The 26,957-nt window shown below is 55.3% G+C and overlaps 1 long non-coding RNA gene across 1 annotated transcript in view; it reads right to left on the bottom strand.

Moving 5' to 3' along the window:
• The window catches only part of LOC308200388, a 220,262-nt gene that overhangs the window by 187,808 nt on the left and 5,497 nt on the right, over positions 1–26,957 (bottom strand). The gene's annotated exons all lie outside the window — the stretch shown is intronic.

The raw sequence follows: 26,957 nt of genomic DNA, 5'->3' as shown, positions 1-26,957 counted from the left end.
TGGGGATGCACTTCAGTGAGTCCAGAGAGTGCACTGGCACCAGTGGGGATGCAGTGCAGTGAGTCCAGAGAGTGCACTGGCACCACTGGGGATGCACTGCAGTGAGTCCAGAGAGTGCACTGGCACCACTGGGGATGTGTCCAGTGAGTCCAGTGAGTGCACTGGCACCACTGGGGATGCAGTGCAGTGAGTCCAGAGAGTACACTGGCACCAGTGGGGATGCAGTGCAGTGAGTCCAGAGAGTGCACTGGCACCACTGGGGATGCAGTGCAGTCAGTCCAGTGAGTGCACTGGCACCACTGGGGGTGCAGTACAGTGAGTCCAGAGAGTGCACTGGCACCACTGGAGATGCACTGCAGTGAGTCCAGACAGTGCACTGGCACCACTGGGGATGCACTGCAGTGAGTCCAGAGAGTGCATTGGCACCACTGGTGATGCAGTGCAGTGAGTCCACAGAGTGCACTGGCACCACTGGGGATGCAGTGCAGTGAGTCCAGAGAGTGCACTGGCACCACTGGGGAAGCAGTGCAGTGAGTCCAGAGAGTGCACTGGCACCACTGGGGATGCACTGCAGTGAGTCCAGAGAGTGCACTGGCACCACTGGTGATGCAGTGCAGTGAGTACACAGAGTGCACTGGCACCACTGGGGATGCAGTGCAGTGAATCCAGAGAGTGCACTGGCACCACTGGGGCTTCAGTGCAGTGAGTCCAGAGAGTGCACTGGCACCACTGGGGATGCACTGCAGTGAGTCCAGAGAGTGCACTGGCACCACTGGGGATGCACTGCAGTGAGTCCAGAGAGTGCACTGGCACCACTGGGGATGCAGTACAGTGAGTCCACAGAGTGCACTGGCACCAGTGGGTATGCAGTACAGTGAGTCCAGAGAGTGCACTGGCACCACTGGGCATGCAGTGCAGTGAGTCCAGAGAGTGCACTGGCACCACTGAGGATGCGGTGCTGGAAGTCCAGAGAGTGCTTTGGCACCACTGGGGATGCAGTGCAGTTACTCCAGAGACTGCACTGGCACCACCGGGGATGCAGTGCAGTGAGTCCAGAGAGTGCACTGGCACCACTGGGGATGCAGTGCACTGAGTCCAGAGATTGCACTGGCACCACTGGGGATGCAGTGCTGTGACTCCAGAGAGCGCACTGGCACCACTGGGGATGCAGTGCAGTGAGTCCAGAGAGTGCACTGGCACCAGTGGGGATGCACTGCAGTGAGTCCAGTGAGTGCACTGACACCACTGGGGAAGCAGTGCAGTGAGTCCAGAGAGTGCAGTGGCACCACTGGTGATGCAGTTTAGTGAGTCCAGAGAGTGCACTGGCACCACTGGGGATGCAGTGCAGTGAGTCCAGTGAGTGTACGGGCACCACTGGGGATGCACTGCAGTGAGTCCAGAGAGTGCACTGGCACCACTGAGAATGCACTTCAATGAGTCCAGAGAGTGCACTGGCACCACTGGGGATGCACTGCAGTGAGTCCAGAGAGTGCACTGGCACCAATGGGGATGCAGTGCAGTGAGTCCTGAGAGTGCACTAGCACCACTGGGGATGCACTGCAGTGAGTCCAGAGATTGCACTGGCACCACTGGGGATGCAGTACAGTGAGTCCACACAGTGCACTAGCACCACTGGGGATGCAGTGCAGTGAGTCCAGAGAGTGCACTGGCACCACTGGGGATGCAGTGCAGTGAGTCCAGAGAGTGCACTGGCACCACTGGTGAGCACTGCTGTGAGTCCAGAGAGTGCTCTTGCACCACAGGGGATGCAGTGCAGTGACTCAAGAGAGTGCACTGGCAGCACTGGGGATGCAGTGCAGTGAGTCCAGAGAGTGCACTGGCACCACTGGAGATGCAGTACAGTGAGTCCAGAGAGTGCAATGGCACCACTGCGGATGCACTGCAGTGAGTCCAGAGAGTGCACTGGCTCCACTGGGGATGCACTGCAGTGAGTCCAGAGAGTGCACTGGCACCACTGGTGATGCAGTGCAGTGAGTCCAGAGAGTCCACTGGCACCACTGAGAATGCACTTCAGTGAGTCCAGAGAGTGCACTGGCACCACTGGGGATGCAGTGCAGTGAGTCCAGAGAGTGCACTGGCACCAGAGGGGATGCACTGCAGTGAGTCCAGTGAGTGCACTGGCACCACTGGGGATGCAGTGCAGTGAGTCCAGAGAGTGCACTGGCACCACTGGGGAAGCAGTGCAGTGAGTCCAGAGAGTGCAGTGGCACCACTAGGGATGCAGTGCAGTGAGTCCAGAGAGTGCACTGGCAGCACTGGGGATGCAGTGCAGTGAGTCCAGAGAGTGCACTGGCACCACTGGGGATGCAGTTCAGTGAGTCCAGAGAGTGCACTGGCACCACTGGGGATGCAGTACAGTGAGTCCAGAGAGTGCACTGGCACCACTGGGGATGCACTTCAGTGAGTCCAGAGAGTGCACTGGCACCACTGGGGATGCACCTCAGTGAGTCCAGAGAGTGCACTAGCACCACTGGTGATGCACTGCAGTGAGTCCAGAGAATGCACTGGCACCAGAGGGAATGCACTGCAGTGAGTCCAGAGAGTGCACTGGCACCACTGGGGATGCACTACAGTGAGTCCAGAGAGTGCACTGGCACCACTGGGGATGCAGTGCAGTGAGTCCAGTGAGTGTACTGGCACCACTGGGGATGCACTTCAGTGAGCCCAGAGAGTGCACTGGCACCACTGAGAATGCACTTCAGTGAGTCCAGAGAGTGCACTGGCACCACTGGGGATGCACTGCAGTGAGTCCAGAGACAGCACTAGCACCACTGGGGATGCAGTGCAGTGAATCCTGTGAGTACACTGGCACCACTGGGGATGCAGTGCAGTGAGTCCAGAGAGCTCACTGGCACCACTGGGGATGCAGTGCAGTGAGTCCAGAGAGTGCACTGGCACCACTGGAGATGCAGTACAGTGAGTCCAGTGAATGCACTGGAACCACTGGGGATGCAGTGCAGTGAGTCCAGAGAGTGCACTGGCACCACTGGGGATGCAGTTCAGTGAGTCCAGTGAGTGCACTGGTACCACTGGGCCTGCAGTGCAGTGAGTCCAGAGAGTACACTGGCACCACTGGGAATGCAGTGCAGTGAGTCCAGAGAGTGCACTGGCACCACCGATGATGCAGTACAGTGAGTCCAGTGAAGTGCACTGGCACTACTGGGGATGTAGTGCAGTGACTCGAGAGAGTGCAGTGGCACCACTGGTGATGCAGTTTAGTGAGTCCAGAGAGTGCACTGGCACCACTGGGGATGCAGTGCAGTGAGTCCAGAGAGTGCACTGGCACCACTGGGGATGCAGTGCAGTGAGTCCAGAGAGTGCAGTGGCACCACTGGGGATGCAGTGCAGTGAGTCCAGAGACTTCACTGGCACCACTGGGAATGCAGTGCAGTGAGTGCAGAGAGTGCACTGGCACCATAGGGGATGCAGTGCAGTGAGTCCAGAGAGTGCACTGGCGCCACTGGGGATGCACTGCAGTGAGTCCAGAGAGTGCACTGGCACCACTGGGGATGCGCTGCAGTGAGTCCAGAGAGTGCACTGGCAGCACTGGGGATGCACTGCAGTGAGTCCAGAGAGTGCACTGTCACCACTGGGGATGCAGTACAGTGAGTCCACATAGTGCACTGGCACCAGTGGGGATGCAGTACAGTGAGTCCAGAGAGTGCACTGGCACCACTGGACATGCAGTGCAGTGAGTCCAGAGAGTGCACTGGCACCACTGGGGATGCACTTCAGTGACTCCACAGAGTGCACTGGCACCACTGGGGATGCAGTGCAGTGAGTCCAAAGACTTCACTGGCACCACTGGTGATGCAGTGCGGTGAGTCCAGAGAGTGCACTGGCACCACTGGGGATGAACTACAGTGAGGCCAGAGAGTGCACTGGCACCACTGGGGATGCACTGCAGTGAGTCCAGAGAGTGCACTGGCACCACTGGGGATGCAGTGCAGTGAGTCCAGTGAGTGTACTGGCACCACTGGGGATGCACTTCAGTGAGCCCAGAGAGTGCACTGGCACCACTGAGAATGCACTTCAGTGAGTCCAGAGAGTGCACTGGCACCACTGGGGATGCACTGCAGTGAGTCCAGAGACTGCACTAGCACCACTGGGGATGCAGTGCAGTGAATCCTGTGAGTACACTGGCACCACTGGGGATGCAGTGCAGTGAGTCCAGAGAGCTCACTGGCACCACTGGGGATGCAGTGCAGTGAGTCCAGAGAGTGCACTGGCACCACTGGAGATGCAGTACAGTGAGTCCAGTGAATGCACTGGAACCACTGGGGATGCAGTGCAATGAGTCCAGAGAGTGCACTGGCACCACTGGTGATGCAGTACAGTGAGTCCAGTGAGTGCACTGGTACCACTGGGCCTGCAGTGCAGTGAGTCCAGAGAGTACACTGGCACCACTGGGGATGCAGTGCAGTGAGTCCAGAGAGTGCAGTGGCACCACCGATGATGCAGTACAGTGAGTCCAGTGAAGTGCACTGGCACTACTGGGGATGTAGTGCAGTGACTCGAGAGAGTGCACTGGCACCACTGGGGATGCAGTGCAGTGAGTCCTGAGAGTGCACTGGCACCACTGGGGATGCAGTGCAGTGAGTCCAGAGAGTGCACTGGCAGCAGTGGGGATGCAGTGCAGTGAGTCCAGAGAGTGCACTGGCACCACTGGGGATGCAGTGCAGTGAGTCCAGAGACTTCACTGGCACCACTGGGAATGCAGTGCAGTGAGTGCAGAGAGTGCACTGGCACCACTGGGGATGCAGTGCAGTGAGTCCAGAGAGTGCACTGGCGCCACTGGGTATGCACTGCAGTGAGTCCAGAGAGTGCACTGGCACCACAGGTGATGCAGTGCAGTGAGTCCAGAGAGTGCACTGGCAGCACTGGGGATGCAGTGCAGTGAGTCCAGAGAGTGCACTGGCACCACAGGTGATGCACTCCAGTGAGTCCAGAGAGTGCACTTGCACCACGGGGGATGCAGTGCAGTGACGCCAGAGAGTGCACTGCCAGCATTGGGGTGCAGTGCGGTGAGTCCAGAGAGTGCACTGGCACCACTGGGGATGCAGTGCAGTGAGTCCAGAGAGTGCACTGGCACCACTGGGGATGCACTGCAGTGAGTCCTGAGAGTACACTGGCTCCACCGGGGATTCCCTGCAGTGAGTCCATAGAGTTCACTGGCGATGCAGTGCAGTGAGTCCAGAGAGTGCACTGGCACCACTGGGGATGCAGCGCAGTGAGTCCAGAGAGTGCACTGGCCCCACTGCGGATGCACTGCAGTGAATCCAGAGAGTGCACTGTCACTACTGGGGATGCAGTGCAGTGAGTCCAGAGAGTGCACTGGCACCACTGATAATACACTTCAGTGACTCCAGAGAGTGCACTGGCACCACTGGGGATGCTCTGCAGTGAGACCAGAGATTGCACTGGCACCACTGGGGATGCAGTTCAGTGAGTCCAGAGAGTGCACTGGCACCACTGGGGATGCAGTGCAGTGAGTCCAGAGAGTGCACTGGCACCACTGGGGATGCAGCGCAGTGAGTCCAGAGAGTGCACTGGCCCCACTGCGGACGCACTGCAGTGAATCCAGAGAGTGCACTGTCACTACTGGGGATGCAGTGCAGTGAGTCCAGAGAGTGCACTGGCACCACTGATAATACACTTCAGTGACTCCAGAGAGTGCACTGGCACCACTGGGGATGCTCTGCAGTGAGTCCAGAGATTGCACTGGCACCACTGGGGATGCAGTTCAGTGAGTCCAGAGAGTGCACTGGCACCACTGGGGATGCAGTGCAGTGAGTCCAGAGAGTGCACTGGCACCACTGGGGATGCAGTGCAGTGAGTCCAGAGATTGCACTGGCACCACTGGGGATGCAGTGCAGTGAGTCCAGAGATTGCACTGGCACCACTGGGGATGCAGTGCTGTGACTCCAGAGAGAGCACTGGCACCACTGGGGATGCACTGCAGTGAGTCCAGAGAGTGCACTGGCACCACTGGGGATGCACTGCAGTGAGTCCAGAGAGTGCACTGGCACCAGTGGGGATGCACTGCAGTGACTCGAAAGAGTGCACTGGCACCACTGGGGAAGCAGTGCAGTGAGTCCAGAGAGTGCACTGGCACCACTGGTGATCCACTGCAGTGAGTCCAGAGATTGCACTGGCACCACTGGGGATGCAGTACAGTGAGTCCACACAGTGCACTAGCACCACTGGGGATGCAGTGCAGTGAGTCCAGAGAGTGCACTGGCACCACTGGGGATGCAGTGCAGTGAGTCCAGAGAGTGCACTGGCACCAGTGGGGATGCACTGCTGTGAGTCCAGAGAGTGCTCTTGCACCACAGGGGATGCAGTGCAGTGACTCAAGAGAGTGCACTGGCAGCACTGGGGATGCAGTGCAGTGAGTCCAGAGAGTGCACTGGCACCACTGGGGATGCAGTGCAGTGAGTCCAGAGAGTGCAATGGCACCACTGTGGATGCACTGCAGTGAGTCCAGAGAGTGCACTGGCTCCACTGGGGATGCACTGCAGTGAGTCCAGAGAGTGCACTGGCACCACTGGGGATGCACTGCAGTGAGTCCAGAGAGTGTACTGGCACCACTGGGGATGCACTGCAGTGAGTCCAGAGAGTGCACTGGCACCACTGAGAATGCACTTCAGTGAGTCCAGAGAGTGCACTGGCACCACTGGGGATGCACTGCAGTGAGTCCACAGAGTGCACTAGCACCACTGGGGATGCAGTGCAGTGAGTCCAGAGAGTGCGCTGGAACCACTGGGGATGCAGTGCAGTGAGTCCAGAGAGTGCACTGGCACCACTGGGGATGCAGTGCAGTGAGTCCAGAGAGTGCACTGGCACCACTGGGGCTTCAGTGCAGTGAGTCCAGTGAGTGCACTGGCACCACTGGGGATGCAGTGCAGTGAGTCCAGAGAGTGCACTGGCACCACTGGGGAAGCAGTGCAGTGAGTCCAGAGAGTGCAGTGGCACCACTGGGGATGCAGTGCAGTGAGTCCAGAGAGTGCACTGGCAGCACTGGGGATGCAGTGCAGTGAGTCCAGAGAGTGCACTGGCACCACTGGGGATGCAGTTCAGTGAGTCCAGAGAGTGCACTGGCACCACTGGGGATGCAGTGCAGTGAGTCCAGAGAGTGCACTGGCACCACTGAGAATGCAGTGCTGTGATTCCAGAGAGCGCACAGGCACCACTGGGGATGCAGTGCAGTGAGTCCAGAGAGTGCACTGGCACCACTGGGGATGCACTGCAGTGAGCCCAGAGAGTGCACTGGCACCACTGGGGATGCACTGCAGTCAGTCCAGTGAGTGCACTGGCACCACTGGGGAAGCAGTGCAGTGAGTCCAGAGAGTGCAGTGGCACCACTGGGGATGCAGTGCAGTAAGTCCAGTGAGTGTACTGGCACCACTGGGGATGCACTGCAGTGAGTCCAGAGAGTGCACTGGCACCACTGAGAATGCACTTCTGTGAGTCCAGAGAGTGCACTGGCACCACTGGGGATGCAGTGCACTGAGTCCAGAGAGTGCAGTGACACCACTGGGGATGCACTGCAGTGAGTCCAGAGAGTGCACTGGCACCACTGGGGATGCAGTGCAGTGAGTCCAGAGAGTGCACTGGCACCACTGGGGATGCAGTGCAGTGAGTCCAGAGAGTGCACTGGCACCACTGGGGATGCAGTGCAGTGAGTCCAGAGATTGCACTGGCACCACTGGGGATGCAGTGCTGTGACTCCAGAGAGCGCACTGGCACCACTGGGGATGCAGTGCAGTGAGTCCAGAGAGTGCACTGGCACCACTGGGGATGCACTGCAGTGAGCCCAGAGAGTGCACTGGCACCAGTGGAGATGCACTGCAGTGAGTCCAGTGTGTGCACTGGCACCACTGGGGAAGCAGTGCAGTGAGTCCAGAGAGCGCAGTGGCACCACTGGGGATGCAGTGCAGTGAGTCCAGAGAGTGCACTGGCACCACTGGGGATGCAGTGCAGTGAGTCCAGAGGGTGCAATGGCACCACTGCGGATGCACTGCAGTGAGTCCAGAGAGTGCACTGGCTCCACTGGGGATGCACTGCAGTGAGTCCAGAGAGTGCACTGGCACCACTGGGGATGCACTGCAGTGAGTCCAGAGAGTGTACTGGCACCACAGGGGATGCACTGAAGTGAGTCCAGAGAGTGCACTGGCACCACTGAGAATGCACTTCAGTGAGTCTGGAGAGTGCACTGGCACCACTGGGGATGCACTGCAGTGAGTCCACAGAGTGCACTAGCACCACTGGCGATGCAGTGCAGTGAGTCCAGAGAGTGCGCTGGAACCACTGCGGATGCAGTGCAGTGAGTCCAGAGAGTGCACTGGCACCACTGGGGATGCAGTGCAGTGAGTCCAGAGAGTGCACTGGCACCAGTGGGGATGAACTGCAGTGAGTCCAGTGAGTGCACTGGCACCACTGGGGATGCAGTGCAGTGAGTCCAGAGAGTGCACTGGCACCACTGGGGAAGCAGTGCAGTGAGTCCAGAGAGTGCACTGGCGCTACTGGGGATGCAGTGCAGTGAGTCCAGAGAGTGCACTGGCAGCACTGGGGATGCAGTGCAGTGAGTCCAGAGAGTGCACTGGCACCACTGGGGATGCAGTTCAGTGAGTCCAGAGAGTGCACTGGCACCACTGGGGATGTAGTGCAGTGAGTCCAGAGAGTGCACTGGCACCACTGAGAATGCACTTCAGTGAGTCCAGAGAGTGCACTGGCACCACTGGGGATGCAGTGCACTGAGTCCAGAGATTGCACTGGCACCACTGGGGATGCAGTGCTGTGACTCCAGAGAGCGCACTGGCACCACTGGGGATGCAGTGCAGTGAGTCCAGAGAGTGCACTGGCACCAGTGGGGATGCACTGCAGTGAGTCCAGTGAGTGCACTGACACCACTGGGGAAGCAGTGCAGTGAGTCCAGAGAGTGCAGTGGCACCACTGGGGATGCAGTTTAGTGAGTCCAGAGAGTGCACTGGCACCACTGGGGATGCAGTGCAGTGAGTCCAGTGAGTGTACTGGCACCACTGGGGATGCACTGCAGTGAGTCCAGAGAGTGCACTGGCACCACTGAGAATGCACTTCAATGAGTCCAGAGAGTGCACTGGCACCACTGGGGATGCACTGCAGTGAGTCCAGAGAGTGCACTGGCACCAATGGGGATGCAGTGCAGTGAGTCCTGAGAGTGCACTAGCACCACTGGGGATGCACTGCAGTGAGTCCAGAGATTGCACTGGCACCACTGGGGATGCAGTACAGTGAGTCCACACAGTGCACTAGCACCACTGGGGATGCAGTGCAGTGAGTCCAGAGAGTGCACTGGCACCACTGGGGATGCAGTGCAGTGAGTCCAGAGAGTGCACTGGCACCACTGGTGAGCACTGCTGTGAGTCCAGAGAGTGCTCTTGCACCACAGGGGATGCAGTGCAGTGACTCAAGAGAGTGCACTGGCAGCACTGGGGATGCAGTGCAGTGAGTCCAGAGAGTGCACTGGCACCACTGGAGATGCAGTACAGTGAGTCCAGAGAGTGCAATGGCACCACTGCGGATGCACTGCAGTGAGTCCAGAGAGTGCACTGGCTCCACTGGGGATGCACTGCAGTGAGTCCAGAGAGTGCACTGGCACCACTGGTGATGCAGTGCAGTGAGTCCAGAGAGTCCACTGGCACCACTGAGAATGCACTTCAGTGAGTCCAGAGAGTGCACTGGCACCACTGGGGATGCAGTGCAGTGAGTCCAGAGAGTGCACTGGCACCAGAGGGGATGCACTGCAGTGAGTCCAGTGAGTGCACTGGCACCACTGGGGATGCAGTGCAGTGAGTCCAGAGAGTGCACTGGCACCACTGGGGAAGCAGTGCAGTGAGTCCAGAGAGTGCAGTGGCACCACTAGGGATGCAGTGCAGTGAGTCCAGAGAGTGCACTGGCAGCACTGGGGATGCAGTGCAGTGAGTCCAGAGAGTGCACTGGCACCACTGGGGATGCAGTTCAGTGAGTCCAGAGAGTGCACTGGCACCACTGGGGATGCAGTACAGTGAGTCCAGAGAGTGCACTGGCACCACTGGGGATGCACTGCTGTGAGTCCAGAGAGTGCACTGGCACCACTGGGGATGCACCTCAGTGAGTCCAGAGAGTGCACTAGCACCACTGGTGATGCACTGCAGTGAGTCCAGAGAATGCACTGGCACCAGAGGGAATGCACTGCAGTGAGTCCAGAGAGTGCACTGGCACCACTGGGGATGCACTACAGTGAGTCCAGAGAGTGCACTGGCACCACTGGGGATGCAGTGCAGTGAGTCCAGTGAGTGTACTGGCACCACTGGGGATGCACTGCAGTGAGTCCAGAGACAGCACTAGCACCACTGGGGATGCAGTGCAGTGAATCCTGTGAGTACACTGGCACCACTGGGGATGCAGTGCAGTGAGTCCAGAGAGCTCACTGGCACCACTGGGGATGCAGTGCAGTGAGTCCAGAGAGTGCACTGGCACCACTGGAGATGCAGTACAGTGAGTCCAGTGAATGCACTGGAACCACTGGGGATGCAGTGCAGTGAGTCCAGAGAGTGCACTGGCACCACTGGGGATGCAGTTCAGTGAGTCCAGTGAGTGCACTGGTACCACTGGGCCTGCAGTGCAGTGAGTCCAGAGAGTACACTGGCACCACTGGGAATGCAGTGCAGTGAGTCCAGAGAGTGCACTGGCACCACCGATGATGCAGTACAGTGAGTCCAGTGAAGTGCACTGGCACTACTGGGGATGTAGTGCAGTGACTCGAGAGAGTGCAGTGGCACCACTGGTGATGCAGTTTAGTGAGTCCAGAGAGTGCACTGGCACCACTGGGGATGCAGTGCAGTGAGTCCAGAGAGTGCACTGGCACCACTGGGGATGCAGTGCAGTGAGTCCAGAGAGTGCAGTGGCACCACTGGGGATGCAGTGCAGTGAGTCCAGAGACTTCACTGGCACCACTGGGAATGCAGTGCAGTGAGTGCAGAGAGTGCACTGGCACCATAGGGGATGCAGTGCAGTGAGTCCAGAGAGTGCACTGGCGCCACTGGGGATGCACTGCAGTGAGTCCAGAGAGTGCACTGGCACCACTGGGGATGCGCTGCAGTGAGTCCAGAGAGTGCACTGGCACCACTGGGGATGCACTGCAGTGAGTCCAGAGAGTGCACTGTCACCACTGGGGATGCAGTACAGTGAGTCCACATAGTGCACTGGCACCAGTGGGGATGCAGTACAGTGAGTCCAGAGAGTGCACTGGCACCACTGGACATGCAGTGCAGTGAGTCCAGAGAGTGCACTGGCACCACTGGGGATGCACTTCAGTGACTCCACAGAGTGCACTGGCACCACTGGGGATGCAGTGCAGTGAGTCCAGAGAGTGCACTGGCACCACTGGGGATGCGGTGCCGGGAGTCCAGAGAGTGCTTTGGCACCAGTGGGGATGCACTGCAGTTACTCCAGAGACTGCACTGGCACCACTGGGGATGCAGTGCAGTGAGTCCAGAGAGTGCTCTGGCACCACTGGGGATGCACTGCAGTGAGTCCAGAGAGTGCACTGTCACCACTGGGGATGCAGTACAGTGAGCCCAGAGAGTGCACTGGCACCACTGGGGATGCAGTGCAGTGAGTCCAGAGAGTGCACTGGCACCACTGGGGAAGCAGTGCAGTGAGTCCAGAGAGTGCAGTGGCACCACTGGGGATGCAGTGCAGTAAGTCCAGTGAGTGTACTGGCACCACTGGGGATGCACTGCAGTGAGTCCAGAGAGTGCACTGGCACCACTGAGAATGCACTTCTGTGAGTCCAGAGAGTGCACTGGCACCACTGGGGATGCAGTGCAGTGAGTCCAGAGAGTGCAGTGACACCACTGGGGATGCACTGCAGTGAGTCCAGAGAGTGCACTGGCACCACTGGGGATGCAGTGCAGTGAGTCCAGAGAGTGCACTGGCACCACTGTTGATGCAGTGCAGTGAGTCCAGAGAGTGCACTGGCACCACTGGGGATGCAGTGCAGTGAGTCCAGAGATTGCACTGGCACCACTGGGGATGCAGTGCTGTGACTCCAGAGAGCGCACTGGCACCACTGGGGATGCAGTGCAGTGAGTCCAGAGAGTGCACTGGCACCACTGGGGATGCACTGCAGTGAGCCCAGAGAGTGCACTGGCACCAGTGGAGATGCACTGCAGTGAGTCCAGTGTGTGCACTGGCACCACTGGGGAAGCAGTGCAGTGAGTCCAGAGAGCGCAGTGGCACCACTGGGGATGCAGTTTAGTGAGTCCAGAGAGTGCACTGGCACCACTGGGGATGCAGTGCAGTGAGTCCAGAGGGTGCAATGGCACCACTGCGGATGCACTGCAGTGAGTCCAGAGAGTGCACTGGCTCCACTGGGGATGCACTGCAGTGAGTCCAGAGAGTGCACTGGCACCACTGGGGATGCACTGCAGTGAGTCCAGAGAGTGTACTGGCACCACAGGGGATCCACTGAAGTGAGTCCAGAGAGTGCACTGGCACCACTGAGAATGCACTTCAGTGAGTCTGGAGAGTGCACTGGCACCACTGGGGATGCACTGCAGTGAGTCCACAGAGTGCACTAGCACCACTGGCGATGCAGTGCAGTGAGTCCAGAGAGTGCGCTGGAACCACTGCGGATGCAGTGCAGTGAGTCCAGAGAGTGCACTGGCACCACTGGGGATGCAGTGCAGTGAGTCCAGAGAGTGCACTGGCACCAGTGGGGATGAACTGCAGTGAGTCCAGTGAGTGCACTGGCACCACTGGGGATGCAGTGCAGTGAGTCCAGAGAGTGCACTGGCACCACTGGGGAAGCAGTGCAGTGAGTCCAGAGAGTGCACTGGCGCTACTGGGGATGCAGTGCAGTGAGTCCAGAGAGTGTACTGGCAGCACTGGGGATGCAGTGCAGTGAGTCCAGAGAGTGCACTGGCACCACTGGGGATGCAGTTCAGTGAGTCCAGAGAGTGCACTGGCACCACTGGGGATGTAGTGCAGTGAGTCCAGAGAGTGCACTGGCACCACTGAGAATGCACTTCAGTGAGTCCAGAGAGTGCACTGGCACCACTGGGGATGCAGTGCAGTGAGTCCAGAGATTGCACTGGCACCACTGGGGATGCACTGCAGTGAGTCCAGAGAGCGCACAGGCACCACTGGGGATGCACTGCAGTGAGTCCAGAGAGTGCACTGGCACCACTGGGGATGCACTGCAGTGAGTCCACAGAGTGCACTAGCACCACTGGCAATGCAGTGCAGTGAGTCCAGAGAGTGCGCTGGAACCACTGCGGATGCAGTGCAGTGAGTCCAGAGAGTGCACTGGCACCACTGGGGATGCAGTGCAGTGAGTCCAGAGAGTGCACTGGCACCACTGGGGATGCAGTGCAGTGAGTCCAGTGAGTGTACTGGCACCACTGGGGATGCACTGCAGTGAGTCCAGAGAGTGCACTGGCACCACTGAGAATGCACTTCAGTGAGTCCAGAGAGTGCATTGGCACCACTGGGGATGCACTTCAGTGAGTCCAGAGAGTGCACTGGCACCACTGGGGATGCAGTGCTGTGACTCCAGAGAGTGCACTGGCACCACTGGGGATGCAGTGCAGTGAGTCCAGAGAGTGCACTGGCACCACTGGGGATGCGGTGCCGGGAGTCCAGAGAGTGCTTTGGCACCAGTGGGGATGCACTGCAGTTACTCCAGAGACTGCACTGGCACCACTGGGGATGCAGTGCAGTGAGTCCAGAGAGTGCTCTGGCACCACTGGGGATGCACTGCAGTGAGTCCAGAGAGTGCACTGTCACCACTGGGGATGCAGTACAGTGAGTCCACAGAGTGCACTGGCACCACTGGGGATGCAGTGCAGTGAGTCCAGAGAGTGCACTGGCACCACTGGGGATGCACTGCAGTGAGTCCAGTGAGTGCACTGGCACCACTGGGGATACAGTGCAGTGAGTCCAGAGAGTGCACTGGCACCACTGGGGATGCAGTGCAGTGAGTCCAGAGAGTGCACTGGCACCAGTGGGGATGCATTGCAGTGAGTCCAGAGAGTGCACTGGCACCACAGATGATGCAGTACAGTGAGTCCAGTGAGTGCACTGGCACCACTGGGGATGCGGTGCAGTGACTCGAGAGAGTGCACTTGCACCACTGGGGATGCAGTGCAGTGAGTCCAGAGAGTGCACTGGCACCACTGGGGATGCAGTGCAGTGAGTCCAGAGAGTGCACTGGCACCACTGGGGATGCAGTGCAGTGAGTCCAGAGAGTGCACTGGCACCACCTGTGATGCAGTGCAGTGAGTGCAGAGAGTGCACTGGCACCAATGGGGCTGCAGTGCAGTGAGTCCAAAGAGTGCACTGGCACCACTGGGAATGCACTGCAGTGAGTCCAGAGAGTGCACTGGCACCACTGGTGATGCATTACAGTGAGTCCAGAGATTGCACTGGCACCACTAGGGATGCAGTGCAGTGAGTCCAGAGAGTGCACTGGCACCACTGGGGATGCAGTGCATTGAGTCCAGAGAGTGCACTGGCACAACTGGGGATGCACTTCAGTGAGTCCAGAGAGTGCACTGGCACCAGTGGGGATGCAGTGCAGTGAGTCCAGGGAGTGCACTGGCACCACTGGGGATGCACTGCAGTGAGTCCAGAGAGTACACTGGCACCAGTGGGGATGCAGTGCAGTGAGTCCAGAGAGTGCACTGGCACCACTGGGGATGCACTGCAGTGAGTCCAGAGAGTGCACTGGCACCACTGGGGATGCAGTGCAGTCAGTCCAGTGAGTGCACTGGCACCACTGGGGATGCAGTACAGTGAGTCCAGAGAGTGCACTGGCACCACTGGAGATGCACTGCAGTGAGTCCAGACAGTGCACTGGCACCACTGGGGATGCAGTGCAGTGAGTCCAGAGGGTGCAATGGCACCACTGCGGATGCACTGCAGTGAGTCCAGAGAGTGCACTGGCTCCACTGGGGATGCACTGCAGTGAGTCCAGAGAGTGCACTGGCACCACTGGGGATGCACTGCAGTGAGTCCAGAGAGTGTACTGGCACCACAGGGGATGCACTGAAGTGAGTCCAGAGAGTGCACTGGCACCACTGAGAATGCACTTCAGTGAGTCCAGAGAGTGCACTGGCACCACTGGGGATGCACTGCAGTGAGTCCAGAGAGTGCACTGGCACCACTGGTGATGCAGTGCAGTGAGTCCACAGAGTGCACTGGCACCACTGGGGATGCAGTGCAGTGAGTCCAGAGAGTGCACTGGCACCACTGGGGCTTCAGTGCAGTGAGTCCAGAGAGTGCACTGGCACCACTGGGGATGCACTGCAGTGAGTCCAGAGAGTGCACTGGCACCACTGGGGATGCACTGCAGTGAGTCCAGAGAGTGCACTGGCACCACTGGGGATGCAGTACAGTGAGTCCACAGAGTGCACTGGCACCAGTGGATATGCAGTACAGTGAGTCCACAGAGTGCACTGGCACCACTGGGCATGCAGTGCAGTGAGTCCAGAGAGTGCACTGGCACCACTGGGGATGCGGTGCTGGAAGTCTAGAGAGTGCTTTGGCACCAGTGGGGATGCAGTGCAGTTACTCCAGAGACTGCACTGGCACCACCGGGGATGCAGTGCAGTGAGTCCAGAGAGTGCACTGGCACCACTGGGGATGCAGTGCACTGAGTCCAGAGATTGCACTGGCACCACTGGGGATGCAGTGCAGTGACTCCAGAGAGCGCACTGGCACCACTGGGGATGCAGTGCAGTGAGTCCAGAGAGTGCACTGGCACCACTGGGGATGCACTGCAGTGAGCCCAGAGAGTGCACTGGCACCAGTGGGGATGCACTGCAGTGAGTCCAGTGAGTGCACTGACACCACTGGGGAAGCAGTGCAGTGAGTCCAGAGAGTGCAGTGGCACCACTGGTGATGCAGTTTAGTGAGTCCAGAGAGTGCACTGGCACCACTGGGGATGCAGTGCAGTGAGTCCAGTGAGTGTACTGGCACCACTGGGGATGCACTGCAGTGAGTCCAGAGAGTGCACTGGCACCACTGAGAATGCACTTCAATGAGTCCAGAGAGTGCACTGGCACCACTGGGGATACACTGCAGTGAGTCCAGAGAGTGCACAGGCACCAATGGGGATGCAGTGCAGTGAGTCCTGAGAGTGCACTAGCACCACTGGGGATGCACTGCAGTGAGTCCAGAGATTGCACTGGCACCATTGGAGATGCAGTACAGTGAGTCCACACAGTGCACTAGCACCACTGGGGATGCAGTGCAGTGAGTCCAGAGAGTGCACTGGCACCACTGGGGATGCAGTGCAGTGAGTCCAGAGAGTGCACTGGCACCACTGGTGAGCACTGCTGTGAGTCCAGAGAGTGCTCTTGCACCACAGGGGATGCAGTACAGTGACTCAAGAGAGTGCACTGGCAGCACTGGGGATGCAGTGCAGTGAGTCCAGAGAGTGCACTGGCACCACTGGTGAGCACTGCTGTGAGTCCAGAGAGTGCTCTTGCACCACAGGGGATGCAGTACAGTGACTCAAGAGAGTGCACTGGCAGCACTGGGGATGCAGTGCAGTGAGTCCAGAGAGTGCAATGGCACCACTGCGGATGCACTGCAGTGAGTCCAGAGAGTGCACTGGCTCCACTGGGGATGCACTGCAGTGAGTCCAGAGAGTGCACTGGCACCACTGGTGATGCAGTGCAGTGAGTCCAGAGAGTGCACTGGCACCACTGAGAATGCACTTCAGTGAGTCCAGAGAGTGCACTGGCACCACTGGGGATACACTGCAGTGAGTCCACAGAGTGCACTAGCACCACTGGGGATGCAGTGCAGTGAGTCCAGAGAGTGCGCTGGAACCACTGGGGATGCAGTGCAGTGAGTCCAGAGAGTGCACTGGCACCACTGGGGATGCAGTGCAGTGAGTCCAGAGAGTGCACTGGCACCAGTGGGGATGCACTGCAGTGAGTCCAGTGAGTGCACTGGCACCACTCGGGATGCAGTGCAGTGAGTCCAGAGAGTGCACTGGCACCACTGGGGAAGCAGTGCAGTGAGTCCAGAGAGTGCAGTGGCACCACTAGGGATGCAGTGCAGTGAGTCCAGAGAGTGCACTGGCAGCACTGGGGATGCAGTACAGTGAGTCCAGAGAGTGCACTGGCACCACTGGGGATGCAGTTCAGTGAGTCCAGAGAGTGCCCTGGCACCACTGGGGATGCAGTACAGTGAGTCCAGAGAGTGCACTGGCACCACTGGGGATGCACTTCAGTGAGTCCAGAGAGTGCACTGGCACCACTGGGGATGCACCTCAGTGAGTCCAGAGAGTGCACTAGCACCACTGGTGATGCACTGCAGTGAGTCCAGAGAATGCACTGGCACCAGAGGGAATGCACTGCAGTGAGTCCAGAGAGTGCACTGGCACCACTGGGGATGCACTACAGTGAGTCCAGAGAGTGCACTGGCACCACTGGGGATGCAGTGCAGTGAGTCCAGTGAGTGTACTGGCACCACTGGGGATGCACTTCAGTGAGCCCAGAGAGTGCACTGGCACCACTGAGAATGCACTTCAGTGAGTCCAGAGAGTGCACTGGCACCACTGGGGATGCACTGCAGTGAGTCCAGAGACTGCACTAGCACCACTGGGGATGCAGTGCAGTGAATCCTGTGAGTACACTGGCACCACTGGGGATGCAGTGCAGTGAGTCCAGAGAGCTCACTGGCACCACTGGGGATGCAGTGCAGTGAGTCCAGAGAGTGCACTGGCACCACTGGAGATGCAGTACAGTGAGTCCAGTGAATGCACTGGAACCACTGGGGATGCAGTGCAGTGAGTCCAGAGAGTGCACTGGCACCACTGGTGATGCAGTACAGTGAGTCCAGTGAGTGCACTGGTACCACTGGGTCTGCAGTGCAGTGAGTCCAGAGAGTACACTGGCACCACTGGGGATGCAGTGCAGTGAGTCCAGAGAGTGCACTGGCACCACCGATGATGCAGTACAGTGAGTCCAGTGAAGTGCACTGGCACTACTGGGGATGTAGTGCAGTGACTCGAGAGAGTGCAGTGGCACCACTGGTGATGCAGTTTAGTGAGTCCAGAGAGTGCACTGGCACCACTGGGGATGCAGTGCAGTGAGTCCAGAGAGTGCACTGGCAGCAGTGGGGATGCAGTGCAGTGAGTCCAGAGAGTGCACTGGCACCACTGGGGATGCAGTGCAGTGAGTCCAGAGACTTCACTGGCACCACTGGGAATGCAGTGCAGTGAGTGCAGAGAGTGCACTGGCACCATAGGGGATGCAGTGCAGTGAGTCCAGAGAGTGCACTGGCGCCACTGGGGATGCACTGCAGTGAGTCCAGAGAGTGCACTGGCACCACTGGGGATGCACTGCAGTGAGTCCAGAGAGTGCACTGGCACCACTGGGGATGCACTGCAGTGAGTCCAGAGAGTGCACTGTCACCACTGGGGATGCAGTACAGTGAGTCCACATAGTGCACTGGCACCAGTGGGGATGCAGTACAGTGAGTCCAGAGAGTGCACTGGCACCACTGGACATGCAGTGCAGTGAGTCCAGAGAGTGCACTGGCACCACTGGGGATGCACTTCAGTGACTCCACAGAGTGCACTGGCACCACTGGGGATGCAGTGCAGTGAGTCCAAAGACTTCACTGGCACCACTGGGGATGCAGTGCAGTGAGTCCAGAGAGTGCACTGGCACCACTGGGGATGCACTACAGTGAGGCCAGAGAGTGCACTGGCACCACTGGGGATGCAGTGCAGTGAGTCCAGAGAGTGCACTGGCACCACTGGGAATGCACTTCAGTGAGTTCAGAGAGTGCACTTGCACCACTGGGGATGGGTTTCAAGCCAACTGCATTAACCGCTCATGCTTCTTTCTTATGAGACGTTAGTAAACCAATTACATAGCCTTGTCAAGACTAAATCACAGGTCAAAATCCTGTACATCTCATGTGGCCAACCACTCCCAACTAGGATTCCAAGAACCAGGAGGTTCGGTGAAAATAGGGCTAGTGCTATTAGAGGGGTGATTATTAGGGTAAGCCCTAAGCTGTCTTTAATGGAGAAGTATGGGTGGAATGGGATTTTGTCGCAGTCTGATACGATTCCTAGTGGGTTATTTGAGCCTGATTCGTGTAGGAAGGTTAGGTGGACTAGGGTGATTCCTGCAATTAGGAAGGGCAGTAGGAAGTGGATGGCGAAGAATCGGGTTAAGGTTGGATTGTCTACTGAGAATCCTCCTCAGGCTCATTCTACTAGAGTTTGCCCAATGTACGGGATGGCTGAGAATAGGTTGGTGATTACGGTGGCCCCTCAGAATGACATTTGTCCTCATGGTAGGACATACCCTACGAAGGCAGTTGCTATTAGGGTGAGTAGGAGGATTACTCCTGTGTTTCAGGTTTCTTTGTATAGGTAGGAGCCGTAGTAGAGGCCTCGTCCGATGTGTAAGTAGATGCAGATAAAGAAGAGCGAAGCACCGTTGGCGTGGAGGTTGCGGATGAGCCATCCGTACTGGACGTCTCGGCATGTGTGAGCTACTGAGGAGAAGGCGAGTGAAGTGTCTGCGGTGTAGTGTATGGCTAGTAGCAGGCCTGTTAGGATTTGTGTGGCTAAGCAGATGGCTAGAAGGGAGCCGAAGTTTCATCAGGCAGAGATGTTGGAGGGGGCGGGTAGGTCGATTAGGGAGTTGTTGATTATTTTTAGTAGGGGATGGGATTTGCGGATGTTAGGGGCCATTAGTGAGTCTGTGTGTTATTAGGATTATTACCAGGATGGAGAGGGCGAAGGATCCTAGGTAGGCCTTAATTAGCCCTGTGTGTATTGAGGTTGCGGCTTTGCTTGCGGCTACTTGTAGTTCAGCAAGGCCCTCTGGCCCTACTTTTTTGAGTCAGGAGAGGTCGATCAAGTGTAGGGCAATGTTTTGTCCCTTTTCTAGTAGGTTTTTGGAGAAGAATCGGTGTACTAGGGGGTTGAAGTACCCTAATGCAGAGGAGAAGTTTATGAGGGGGTTTGGTTTGGGGTGAGTGAGGGTGTGTGTTATGTTCGATAGTTCTAGGGCTAGGATGATTCCTAGGATTGTTATGAGGATGGCAGCGGTTTTGGTGATAAGGGGTATGGTTATTGGGGGGGTTTTGGTTGGTGTGATGAAAGAGGTAATGATTATTCCTGCTGTAATGCTGCCTAGGGCGAGTCGGGTTAGGGGGGCGGTGATTAGTGGGTTGTTTTCGTTTATTGATACTATTGGGGGGATTCGGGTTTGTCCAGCTTGGACTAGGATGGTTATGCGGATGCTGTAGGTTGCGGTGAATGCTGTGGCTATAAGGTTTAGGAGTAGGGCTCAAGTATTTAGGTATGATGTGTTTAAGCTTTCGATGATGAGGTCTTTTGAGTAGAATCCGGCTAGGAATGGGGTTCCTATCAGCGCCAGGTTTCCGATGGTTAGGCAGGAAGTAGTGACTGGGAGTATTTTCTGTAGGCCTCCTATCTTTCGGATATCTTGTTCTCCGTTTAGGTTGTGGATGATAGACCCTGAGCATAGGAATAGTATGGCTTTAAAGAAGGCATGGGTTGAGATGTGTAGGAAGGCTAGTTGTGGGAGGTTTAGTCTGATAGTGACTATTATTAGTCCTAGTTGGCTGGATGTTGAGAAAGCAATGATTTTTTTGATGTCATTTTGGGTTAGGGCGCATGTGGCAGCGAATAGGGTTGATAGAGCACCTAGGCATAGGCAGGCAGTTAGGGCTGTCTGGTTGGTGGCTAGCAGGGGGTGCATGCGGATGAGCAGGAAGATTCCGGCTACTACTATGGTACTGGAGTGCAGTAGGGCTGATACTGGGGTGGGGCCTTCTATTGCTGCGGGCAGTCATGGGTGGAGTCCAAATTGGGCGGATTTTCCTGCGGCTGCGAGGATTAATCCTATGAGGGGGAGGATTGGGGTTTGGTGGGGGTGTACGGCTTGTTGGATCTCTCAGGTGTTGAATGTTGAAGCTAGTCATGCTATGCTCAGGATCAGTCCGATGTCTCCGATTCGGTTGTAGATTACGGCTTGTAGGGCGGCGGTGTTGGCATCTGCTCGGCCTTGTCATCAGCCGATGAGAAGGAAGGACATGATTCGTACTCCTTCCCAGCCTACGAATAGGAGGAATATGTTGTTTGCGGTTGTTAGGAGGAGTATGGCGACTAGGAATGTCAGTAGGTAGGTGAAAAATTTTGTTACGTATGGCTCTGAGGCCATGTATCATATGGCGAATTGTAGGATTGATCATGTTACAAATAGGGCGATTGGAAGAAATGTTATTGAGTATTGGTCTATTTTTAGGCTCAGGGGGATTTTAAAGTTTATAATGAATTTTCACTCCCAGTGGCAGGTGACAGATTCTACTCCCGAGTAGATGAATGCGGTTGTAGGGGCTAGGCTAATTAGGAATGCGGTTTTAACAGCGCGGGTGGTGGCTTGTGGGGTGTTTTTAAAGTTTTTAAATAGAAATGGCAGGATGATTGGGGTTAGGAGGATTGTCAGCGTGAGTAGTGTGAGGGAGTTGATTAGTAGTGTGGGGTTCACTACTTTTACTTGGATTTGCACCAAGATGGGTGGTTCCTAAGACCAGTGGATTGCTGTTATCCTTTAAAAGTAAGGGGGCTGAGGTTTTAGGCTCAGATGTAAGAGTTAGCAGCTCTTGTTGGTTAAACCCTCCCCTCGGCAGGTAAGAAGGTTTGAACTTCTATTCTTAGAATCACAGTCTAATGTTTGGTTTAAACTATACTTGCATGAGGGGATTCCGGAGATCAGTTCGGGTTTGAGGATTAGGAGGAATATTGGGATAATGTGGAGCGTTATGAGCAGGTGTTCTCGCGTGGTTGAGTTTTGCATAGATGTGATGTGGGAGGGGATTGAGCCTCGTTGGGTCATTAGTAGTATGAATAAGGTGTAGGAGGCGGTTAGTAGGGTTGCGATTCCTGTTAGGATGATCGTGAAGGCAGATCAGTTGAATAAGGTGATTATAATGGTTAGCTCTGCTATGAGGTTTGTTGTTGGGGGTAAGGCTATGTTTGTTAGATTGGCCAGCAATCATCAGGTAGCTATGAGTGGTAGGAGAGGTTGTAGGCCTCGTGTGAGTAGTAGAATTCGGCTGTGCGTACGTTCATAGTTTGTGTTGGCTAGGCAGAATAGTATGGAGGAAGTTAGTCCATGGGAAATTATTAGGATCATTGCCCCTGAGAATGATCAGTGGGTTTGGATTATTCCTGCGGCGATAACTAGGCCTATGTGGCTAACGGATGAATAAGCGATTAGTGATTTTAGGTCTGTCTGTCGTAGGCAGATTGAGCTAGTCATTAGGGCGCCTCATAGGGCCAGGGTTAGGAAGGGGTAGTGCAGGAGGTTGGACAGTGGGCCCATAAATAGAGTGACTCGTATAATTCCGTATCCTCCTAGCTTTAGTAGTAGGGCGGCGAGGAGTATTGAGCCTGCGATGGGTGCTTCTACGTGGGCTTTTGGCAGTCAGAGGTGTAGGCCGTATAGTGGGGCTTTTACTATGAATGCTATGAGCAGTGCTAGACCTGATAGTATTCCTGTCCATGAGGTGGATAGGGTTGGGTGGGTTAGTTGTAGGGTTGGCAGGTGCAGGGTGCCAATTTTCACGTATAGGTGTATGATTGTGATTAGCAGGGGTAGAGAGCTTACTGGCGTGTAGAATAGCAGGTAGATGCCAGCGCTTAGGCGTTCTGGTTGGTTCCCCCATCGGGTGATTAAGATTAGGGTGGGAATGAGGGTTGCTTCAAATGAGATGTAAAATAGTGCTAGTTCTGTGGTGGAAAAGGCTAGTAGGATGAATGGCTGGACTGCGACTAAGGTTGAGATAAAGATTCGTTTGCGTTGTAGGGGTTCTTGTTGCAGGTGGTTTTGGCTTGCTATGATTATGAGTGGGAGTAGTCAGCAGGATAGTACTAGGAGGGGGGATGAGATTTGGTCAATTCCTGTTCAGTTGGATAAAAATTTGTAGGGGTAGTAGGTTGGGATTAATCACTGTAGGCTTAGGGCAGCGATTAGGAGGCTGTATAAGGTGGTGTTAGTCCATAGAAATTTTGGTGGAGACAGCAGGGCTGTTGGAAGAAGTATGATTGTGGGTAGGATGATTTTTAGCATTGCAGGAGGTTTAGGTTGTGTAGATGGTCGGAGCCATGTGTGCGGGTGGAGGCTACTAGGATGGCCAGGCCTGTGCCCGCCTCACACGCTGAGAAGGTTAGCATGAGAATTGGTACCATGGTGAATGAGGAGACTTGGTTTTCGATGGATCATATTGATAGGCCTACGAATATCGATAATATTATGCTTTCAAGGCATAGTAGGGCGGATACTAGGTGAGTTCGGTGGAAGGCTAGTCCTAGTCCGCTGAAAATGAAGGCTGAGTAGAAGCTTAAATGTAGGGGCGACATAAGAAAGTTACAGGGTTGGCTGTAATCTGCTGGGTCGAAACCAGCTATCTTTTTGGTTAGACTAACTTTCTGTTATTCTGCTCATTCTAGGCCCCCTTGAATTCACTCGTAGGCCAGTCCGAGTGTTAGGAGAAGGAGGATCGCTACAGTTCAGGTGAGGGTCATTAGGGGGGATTGGAGTTGGACGGCTCATGGCAGGGGGAGTAGGAGGGCGATTTCTAGGTCGAATAGGACGAACAGGATGGCTACTGAGGAAGAATCGGACTGAGAATGGTAATCGAGCAGATCCAAGTGGGTCGAATCCACATTCGTACGGTGAGAGTTTCTCTGAGTCGGGGTTTATTTGGGCGAGTCAGAAGTTTAATGCGGTTAGGGCGGCGCTTAGGATTGATGATAGGGCGAATATGAACATGAGTGCGTTCATTGCTCTCCTCTGGGTTTATACCAGATTCTAGAGATTGGAAGTCAATTGTAATTAATATACTAGAAGAGCAAGATCCTCATCAGTAGATGGTTATGTAGAGGAATAGTCAGATGACGTCTACGAAGTGTCAGTATCAGGCTGCTGCCTCGAATCCGAAGTGGTGGTCTGATGTAAAGTGGAACTTGATCAGTCGGAAGAGGCAGACGGTCAGGAAGGAGGATCCGATGATTACGTGGAGTCCGTGGAATCCAGTGGCAACGAAGAAGGTAGATCCGTAGACGCTATCGGCGATTGAGAATGGGGCTTCGTGGTATTCTATTGCTTGTAGGGCTGTGAAGTAGAATCCCAGGAGGATCGTTAGGGTTAGGGCGTGGATGGCGTGTTTTCGGTTTCCTTCTGTGATGCTGTGATGGGCTCACGTTACGGTAACGCCTGAGGCTAGTAGGATGGCTGTGTTTAGTAGGGGGACTTCTATCGGGTTGAGTGGTTTAATTCCTGTTGGGGGTCATTGGCCTCCTAGTTCTGGGGTTGGGGCCAGGCTCGAGTGGAAGAACGCTCAGAAGAACCCTAAGAAGAAGAATGCTTCGGATGTGATGAAAAGGATTATGCCGTATCGTAGGCCTTTTTGGACTGTGGGAGTGTGATGGCCTTGGAAGGTGCTTTCTCGTACAATGTCTCGTCATCATTGGAGTATTACTAGGAGTATTGAGATGAGGCCTAGGGTTAGTAGTATGGATGAGTTGTAGTGGAATCACATGATTAATCCTGAGGTTGTGAGTAGGGCGGCGGCTGCCCCGAAGATTGGTCAAGGGCTTGGGTCAACTACTATGTGGTATGAGTGTGCTTGGTGTGCCATTAGATGTTTTCTTGTAAGTATAGGCTTAGAAGGAGCACGAAGACGTAGGCCTGGATTATGGCTACTGCTACTTCTAGGATGGTTAGGAGTAGTAGGATGATTATTGTTAGGATGGATACTGCAGGAAGGGTGGGTATTAATGCAATGGAGGCTGTAGAGATGAGTTGGATGAGTAAGTGTCCTGCTGTAAGGTTGGCTGTAAGGCGGACTCCGAGGGCTAGGGGGCGGATTAGTAGGCTGGTTGTTTCGATCAGGATTAGTGCGGGGATTAGGGGTGTAGGGGTACCTTCGGGTAATAGGTGGGCTAAAGAGGCTGATGGTTGGTTTCGTAGGCCTGTTAGTAGTGTGGCGAGCCATAGTGGGAAGGCTAGGGCTATGTTCATAGATAGTTGGGTGGTTGGGGTGAATGTATATGGAAGGAGGCCTAGAAGGTTGATTGTAAGAAGTATGATTATTAGGGATGTAAATATTATGGCTCATTTGTGGCCATTTTTGTTGAGTGGGACTATTAGTTGTTTTGTGATTAGGTGAAGGAGTCATGTTTGGATAGTAGAAAGGCGGTTGTTGATTCATCGGTTGTTTGGGGACGGGAATAGTAGGGCTGGGAAGAGTAGGGATAGTAGGATTAAGGGGATGCCGAATAGATTGGGGCTGGAAAATTGGTCAAAGAAGCTTAGGTTCATGGTCAGGATCATGGTGTGGGTTTGGTAGTGAGGGAGGTCTTATTTGATGGGGGGTTGGTTGTGGTGAAGGCTAGTAGTTTTGGTTGGATGAGGAGTGCTAGGGTTAATCAGGTTATAATTATGATTGAAAATCATGGTGCGGGGTTAAGCTGTGGCATATCATTAAGGAGGGGGAAGTCCCTCTTTGGCTAGCTTAAAAGGCTAGTGCTGTTGCATAGCTTCTTAATGATTAGGATGATGATAGAAGGGACGATCAGGCCTCGAAATGTGGGAGTGGGGTTGATTCTACTACAATGGGTATGTAGCTGTGATTAGCCCCGCAAATTTCTGAGCATTGTCCGTAAAAAATCCCAGGCCGGGTGGTAATGAATGAAGTTTGGTTTAGTCGGCCTGGGATTGCGTCTGTTTTAACTCCGAGCGTTGGGACTGCTCAGGAGTGGAGTACGTCTCCTGCAGTAATGATCACGCGGATGGGGGATTCTATTGGGATAACTACGCGGTGGTCAACTTCTAGCAGTCGGAAGTGGCCGTTGGGTAAGTCTGGGGTGGGCACTATGTAGGAGTCGAATGATAGGTCTTTGAAGTCTGTGTATTCGTAGCTTCAGTATCATTGGTGGCCGATGGCTTTTAGGGTGAGGTCTGGTTCATCGATTTTGTCCATTATGTAGAGGATTTGTAGGGATGGGAGGGCGAGGAGTACCAGGACGATAGCAGGTAGGATTGTCCAGATCAGCTCTACTTCTTGGGCGTCTACAGCATTGGACGAGAGTTTTTCTGTTAGTATGTGGGCTAAAAGGTAGAGAACTAGGCTGCAGATAGCTAGGGCAACGATTAGGGCATGGTCGTGGAATTCAACGAGTTCTTCTATGATGGGTGATGAGGCGTCTTGGAATCCTAGTTGGGAGTGGTTGGCCACATGAGATGTACAGGATTTTTACCTGTGATTTAGTCTTGACAAGGCTATGTAATTGGTTTACTAACGTCTCATAAGAAAGAAGCATGAGCGGTTAATGCAGTTGGCTTGAAACCAGCATGTGAGGGTTCGATTCCTTCCTTTCTTGTACTTGGACGAAGGCCGGTTCCTCGAAAGTATGGTATGGGGGAGGGCAGCCGTGGATTCATTCAACGTTTGTGGTAGTTAGTTCTGGTTGTAGGACTTTTCGTTTGGCTGAAAAGGCTTCTCAGATGATGAATATTAGTATGATTACGGCTACTATTGAGATTAGGGAGCCGATGGAGGAAATGGTGTTTCATAGTGTGTAGGCGTCGGGATAGTCCGAGTATCGTCGGGGTATTCCTGCTAGGCCTAGGAAGTGCTGGGGGAAGAACGTTAGGTTTACTCCTGTAAATATTACCCCGAAGTGGGCTTTTGCTCATGTTTGGTGTAGGGTAAACCCAGTGAGTAGTGGGAATCAGTGAGTAAATCCTGCTAGAATGGCAAAGACGGCGCCTATGGATAGGACGTAGTGGAAGTGGGCAACTACGTAGTACGTGTCGTGCAGGGCGATGTCTAGGGAAGAG

This window comes from Anser brachyrhynchus (genome assembly GCF_964034855.1).
Source record: "Anser brachyrhynchus genome assembly, chromosome: 10".
Lineage (NCBI taxonomy): Eukaryota > Metazoa > Chordata > Aves > Anseriformes > Anatidae > Anser > Anser brachyrhynchus.
This window is presented reverse-complemented; position numbering and strand designations above follow the sequence as displayed.